Source organism: Neomonachus schauinslandi, chromosome X (genome assembly GCF_002201575.2).
Source record: "Neomonachus schauinslandi chromosome X, ASM220157v2, whole genome shotgun sequence".
In the NCBI taxonomy this organism is placed as follows: Eukaryota; Metazoa; Chordata; class Mammalia; order Carnivora; family Phocidae; genus Neomonachus; species Neomonachus schauinslandi.
The window spans coordinates 126,460,000-126,467,352 of NC_058419.1; positions in this window are offsets into that span (position 1 = coordinate 126,460,000).

Below are 7,353 nucleotides of genomic sequence, written 5' to 3' on the forward strand. Positions count from 1 at the left end.
GGGCAAGACAGCCAGATGGCCCAGGAAGGGGCCCTCAGGAGCAGAGGACTTCATGGGGCCTCAGGGACCTCAGGGGACCTCAGAGGATCTCAGGGACCTCAGGGGACCTCAGGGTCATGGGGCTTCAGGGGACTCAGAGGATCTCAGGAGGGCCTCAGGGGACCTCAGGGGCCCTCAGGGATCTCAGAGGGCCTCAAGGGACCTGAGGAGACTACAAGGACCCTCAGGGGACCTCAGGAGCAGGGGGCTTCAGGGGGCCTCAGGGGCCCTCAGGAGACCCTCAGGGGGCCTCAGGGGGCCTCAGGGACCTCAGGGGCACGGGGCTTCAGGGGACTCAGAGGATCTCAGGGGACCTCAGGGGACTTCAGGGGCATGGGGCCTCAGGGGACTCAGAGGATCTCAGGGGGCCTCAGGGGACTCAGAGGATCTCAGGGGGCTTCAGAGGACCTCAGAGGGCCTTAGGGGATCTCAGGGGCAGGGGGCCACCACCACCTCCTCAAATCAATCCACATGTGGACATGCCTGTAACACAGATCAAGTCAGTCTGCTCCCAGTCACACGCTTACCAGACTCTGGGTCAGCATGTCCTTCCAAGTGGTGCTCGTGTCCATCCTGTTCTGTCCCTCAGGGCCCAACACGTGCCATCCTATACAACCCCCTGGTCATGGGCCCTGCTGTTCTTGGGGGTCCTGGGGCCTCCTCCTGCCCCCCACCCTCCATGTGCACATCTGCAGCTGGTGGGATGTGGGACATGGGACATGGGACCCCACTTCCAACATCACAGTGACATCACAGCCCTGGAGACCCCATCAGGGGCCCCAGGGTGGCCAGGCACCCGCCTTACCTCTTACAGATGAGCTCGCCTGCGGCTGTCGCCATGGGCCTGTAGGCCGCATACACAAACTGGAACAGGAAGACATATTCCATGGCGGAGAACACGCCCACGTAGTGCCTGGGGGGAGATACTCGTGAGCCCAGGGCCCCTGCACACGGGGCTTTTCCACACAGAGCTGTGCACACGGGGCTTTGCCACACGGAGCTGTGCACATGGGACTTTGCCACACGGAGCTGTGCGCACGGGGCTTTGCCACACGGAGCTGTGCGCACGGGGCTTGGCCACACACGCCCGTCCCCAAGAGTAAACTGAGATTCTTTGTTGGGCCGATGGCCCCAACCTCGGCTTCCCCTAGATGTGGCCCCCTCAAATTCCGACCAGTCTGAGCTCACCCAGGGCAGCACACGTCCCAGGATTTGAGCTGAGCCCACATGAGAAGATGCCACGTGAGCAGGATCCCGGGAAGGCCTGCCCTCCACAGGGCCTCCAGGGTTAGAGTTGGTTCCTTCCCCTCTAGCCACCCGTGAGCCCCAAATTAGGGGAAAAGCACTCTGTCCTCTCCCGCGTGTGCACCTGGGGCACCTGTCAGCCCAACCCTGCCCAACCCTCCACCCCCAGGAGCGGCGCTCCTGACTCCAAGCAGGTGGCCATGCAGGGGCACACAGGAGGGGCAGCAGATGTCCACAGGCACCCATGGTGGGAGCAGTAGGGGGATTTCGGTGAGGGGCACCACTGACAGCATGTGGGGGGACATCACCAGCGTGACCCTTTGTCCAAATGCATCCACTGTGTCCACGTGTGACAGAGCATCCACATCACAGTGGAGCAATCTGCCGACGCGGCCACGTGGGCATCCCCAAACCAGCAGAAACCAGGGCAGGTGGCCTACGTGCCACCCTGCCTGGGGTTCGAATGAAGATGGGAGACCCCCAAGGACGTGGGGAGGCCCCAGATAAGTGAGTGGGACACCTGCATTCACGCTCGAGCACTGCACATGGCAAGGAGCACATCCGGCGGGTCCACGTCAGCCCTGTCCAGGCCTCAAGCCCCAAAGCCACACGGTTCTGCACCCACCTGGGGACTCAGGCCAAGGTGTGGCCCCAGGACCTGGCGCTTCGCTGCACAAGGCCCACGAGGTGCTGGCAGAGATGTAGCCGCGAGGCATGGGAGCAGGACAGCCAAGAGGATGGGTGTCCCGCTGGGAGTCAGGCCCGGCGAACACACGCTTCCTCCCCCTTGTGTCATACGGGCCTTCAACACATTAGACAAGGCCCACCCCACCGGGCAGGACGATGTGCTGTGCCCGCATGTCAGTCTACGCAGGGAACTCCTCACAGACTCTCCAGAATCACGGGTAAGCTGCGCCCCGCCCCCACTGTGAGCAGTCAGGTTGACACAAGGCTTCAACTGTTGTCACTTCCTTACAAAAGTGGGCAGCTGCCGACCTCCGGCCCATCTCAGACCCTCAGCGATGGGAGGGAGCCACTCGCGCGCTGGACAGCTTAAGTCAAGGAGCCCGCTCCGCGTGACCCACGGCCACCTGCCACGGTCCAGGCCCATCCGCTCGGCCGCCCATGCGCCTCACTGTGGGCTGCAGCCAGCTGGCAGACACACATCCTGGGATGTCCCCACCTCTGTCATCCTGAGCCAATGCCCACAACGAGCCTGCTTCTAGATGCGCGTGTCCACACGCCTCCTGGTGGGTCCCTCTCTCCGGAGGGCCCCGACGGACACGGCCGCCATGGGAACACCAGTGAGCAGGACATGCAGCTACCCTGGGCCACCCAGCCTGCACAGGGCAGGAGGCAGAGGCCACGACCCCAGGCTGGAGGGGCCCCCACAGCCAGGCCCACAGCGCCCCTGAAGGACACAGCACCTGCAGGACACAGATCTCAGACGGGGCCACTCAGAGCCCAAGCACGTGAGACAGAGCGAAGCCGCCTCAGAACGTGATGTGCGCACAGCGGAGACCCCGCGTGGGCGTGAGACACCCGGTGGCTGCGGTACCACATCCACGGCAACCCTGTGGCCCGGGACACAAATCCTCCATCCAGTTCTTCCAGCACCTTCTCGCTCCACGTGCGAGCACGCTCCCTCCTGCCACCAACTCCAGGTGCGTCCCGGGGTCCGCTGGGGGTGGCAGCCGGAGGACTAGATGGGGACCTCACAGCCCTGCCCAGGTGTCTTGTACTCATGTGTCAGGAGCCACACAGGTAAGAGCTTTTCTGTGTTGCTGTGAGGGGGCCCACAGCCCCGAGTGCACCCTGCACTGTGCTCGGGACAGTGGTGGGCACCAAGGCCCCAGTAGACACACATTCCCGCACCTGGTCCCCAACCCGGGTCACGGTGCCTGTGTGCACTCTGCCCAGACGGCTCCATTTTATAATATGTCAACTTATCACCCACCCACTGCTCCTGGCTGTGGGCATCGGGCCAGCTGCCAGCAGCGCCGGCCACTCACGGGACCACAGCACAGCACGGAGGAAGCCTGGAGCCCGGTCCCCAGCTGCAACAGTGTCCATCTGGGCTGCGCCGGATGCAGAGCCGTGAGAGGGTCCAACGCCCACCTGGGCCCGCTCTGTCCCCAGCACGGGGCAGACAGATGGCACCACGGGCAGGCACCCAGCCTCTGGGGTACAAGACGTCCCCACCGCACCCTCCCCAGTGTCTTCGCACAGGGGCCGAGCAGGAGGTCGTGTCCCCGTGTCCCCTATTCCAGTGCCGCCTCACATCAACATAGGACACCTGACTCAGTGAGCAAGGAGGCTGCATCCTGCAGTCGGGGCACGTCCAGGGGAACAAGAGCCCTACGTCCCAGCCTAAGTGCTACTGGGACCCAGGAGCTTCCAGAACGTTCTGCAGGCCCAGCCGATCGTAGCCACCTCCTAACGCTAGCCCCTCGGAGCCCCTGACACAGGGCCAGCAGCTGACGGAGAGGCCGGGACCCCAGAGAGAACCCCCAAACCCGAGCTCCAGGACCTCTCAGGCGATCCAACGAGCCCCTGCGGTTGATCGCGAGCAAGGATGTCGGCGGCAGAGTTCCGAAACCCAGCAGGAGCGCAAGCATACCCGAACACGAGAGCGGACGCTTGGCGTGCCTTACTTAGCCGAACACGCGCCTTTGCCCGCATGACCACACCCCCCCCACTGTCCGCCTCCAGCACGCGTGGGGGCACACGTGCCCTCCCGCCCCCAGCCAGTGGACACACGCACGGGCATGAGTACTTACACCCCGCGGGCCCGCGGCACAGGCGCGGGGACCTCCAGCCGGCGGGCACGCCGCACGTGCGAACTTACAGCCGGCGAGCGCGCGGCACCGACACGGGGACCTCCAGCGGGGAAGCGCGCGGCACGGGCGCGGGGACCTCCAGCGGGGAAGAGCACGGCACGGGCGCGGCGACCTCCAGCCGGCGGGCGCACCGCACGGGCGCGGGGACCTCCAGCGGGGAAGCGCGCGGCACGGGCATGGCGACCTCCAGCCGGCGGGCACGCGGCACGGGCACGGCGACTTACTCGGATATGAGCCTCAGGAGCTGCATGCACTCGGACGTGATTTCCGGCTGCCTGTCCTGCGTCATCGACAGGATTCGTTTCTAGGAAGAAAGATCACAAAACGAACAGGCTTCGTTCCAGCACCGTCTGCGTGACACCAGATGCGGCATGGGCGCGGGGACCTCCAGCAGGGAAGGGCACCCCCCGGGGCACCGCGCCCCCCCCCCCCCCGCCGCCCCCCGCGGGCTGCCCCATCGAGGCACCCCCACGTCAGCAGCCGACTGGCAGCCTGGCACCATCACCCCCGAGGCCGACGCGCACAACGCCAGCAGCGCCCTCTCCCGCCCCCACCCCACGGCCGGGGCCCCGCGCCCCCCGGACTTACAGCCCCGCCTTTGTTCTCTCCCCACAGCAGTACCGAGGATGTGGGGCTGGGTCGTCCCCTCGAGGGATGGGGCATCCAGCTACGTCGTTGGTGCCCTCAGATGGCAGCACCCCCCTCCCCCACGGGCGCTAGCACCCAAGCGTCCCCAGCTTTTCCTAGTGTCCCCAGCTGTCACCGCTGGTGCGGATGGACCGTGAGAGGGAAGTGTGCAGAAACAGGAAGCAGAAGCCTGGGACCCTCGGGGCTGCAGGGAAGCACTCTGCGGCCGCCTGCACCTGCGCTGCTGGCCGAGCACAGTCGCCCAAAGACCACGGTCCATATCCCTGCCGGTCTGGGGGGTGTGAGCTCCACACACGTGTGGCCATCCAGAGGACAAGCCTACATAGTGCTTCTTTCCTACGAGGGATGGTGGACGACTCTGCACAACCTCTCTCCCCAGAAACGGGCCATGGGTCCCGGCTGGCTGGCACACGGGGTCGGCACCACACCGTCCCCCTCTGTGGGGATTCACCACCACCCCCAGGAGGCCCTCCATGCCCCTGTGGACACTGGGGTGTCCGCCACTGGGCTTTCAACCTCCCCTCACTCCTCTCTACATGTGGACTTTACTTTTCCCAGAGACAGTGGGAATCGCCACGTGGAAGTTGGGACCACAGGGCAGGGCACATGGTCGTCCCCAGAGCCGCCTGACGTGAGACCCCGTCCCCAGAGCTGCCGGATGTGGGACCCCATCCCCAAATGCTGCCACTCATCATCTCACGGGGCTCACAAAACCAGGACCGGGAGCTTCTGCCCCCCTGGACACAACTGCGCCCTGACAGGGCCAGGGCGTGCTGCCCCCAGCTCGGCCCCTTGCACAGTGCAGTGTTCCAGGGTGCAAGGGTCTGAGCAATGGCGGGAGGTATGGGAGGGCCGCCTGCAACAGCCCCTCACCCTCATGGCGGGGGCCTCCCTGCACCCGAGGGAAAGGCGCACCCTGAGCTCCCAGACAGTACAGAGGACTGTGCTCCCGTCTTTCCCTGGTGCCCACTCTTCCTCAGGCGTGAAATCACTCTTCTGGGGGTCTCCGCGTCCTGGGAATGCTCCCGGGTCAGGGAAGACTTCTATAAATACATGGGCATGCGTGGCTCCTGGCTGTCTGGCCTCACTGGTTTCCTGCTCAACCCCGCTGGGGACCCTGACACGGTCAAGGAACGCTGGGTTCTCCCCCACACCCCCAAGGATGAGATGACCCCCACCGGGTGGCCCCTGCCACACAGGCTGGCCCTCCACGTTCACTGGGCACCTCCATGGCCCGACCCCTGCTCCCCTCCGGCCACGGGCCCCGGGTTGGAGTGCTCGACTGAGCGACGGTTGGGAGTCCTCCAGAATGGGCGGCGGGGTCTCGCGACAGCGTCCTGGGTGACGGCGTGGCCCCCGAACTCAGGAACAAACTGGGTACCAGTGCACCATGAGCTGCACTCCCGCACTGTCCCGTGCAGCCTACTACCGACCCACAGTCCGGAGCAGCTCTGAACCTCTGCGAGGGGACCCTGGAGATCAACGGCCTCAGCTGCTCCTCCATCAGGTCAGCGCTGCTGACCCGGCCAGCTTCTGCACCACAAGCTCGAGGTCAGCACCCCCACTGGCCCACGGGGGCTGTGCACACGCTCCAACCTCAGCCCTGCACACAGAGCACCCTGCTGCCGGGGTCCACGTCACCCGGCGGGCCGTAAAGCACGGGCAGCTGGGCCCTGGGCTCGGACACCCAGAGAAGCTTCCAGTTCAGCTTCTGCAGGACAACAGCCCCGAGCACCGGGCTGAGACGTGGCCAGCACTCTAGGCCAGCCGGCGGCTGCTGGACACGGCCCCGCTTCCACACATCCCCCGAGATGCTTGGGTACGTGGACACCGGACACCGGCCACGGGGGGCGCAGCAACGACACGCAAAATCTCACTCACCTTGAACTTATAGAAGAAAAGGCCCAACTTCATAGCCGACTCTCTTTTCTCATAGAGTGCCTTCAGTGCCAGGATGCACTTCATCCGCACACTCGCGTCCTTCGGGACAGAGGAACGGGGTCCGGTTACCACGGAAGGGCAGCTCCCCACCACAGACTCTCGCCAGAAATGCCTCTGTCCGTGACAGCGCAGGTCAGCCCTCAGCCTAAAACGTTCTAGGTGGGACATGGGGCTTTACAACCCCCGCACAGTCCTGAAATACGCCTGCTGGGGTCTGAACTGTGCATCCCAAAGTCACATGTTGAAACCCTTGCCCCCAGGACCTCAGGATGGGGCCGTATTGGGAGGTGGGGTCTTTAAAGAGGGGATTAAGTTGTAAAATGAGGTCACAAGGGTGGGCCTGATCCCATAGGATTGGTGTCCTTACAAGAAGAGGGGATGACGGCACAGATATCCACAGAGACAACCACGTGAGGACACGGGGAGAAGACGGGGTCCACATGCCAAGGAGAGAGGCCTCAGGAGGAACCAACCTCAGCCCCGCCTGGATCTCAGACTCCCAGCCTCCAGCCCCACCTGGATCTCACACTCCCAGTCTCGGAATGCCTGGATCTCAGACTCTAGCCTCGGCCCCTCCTGGATCTCACACTCCTAGCCTCCAGACCCATCTGGATCTCAGACTCCCAGCCTCAGCCCCTCC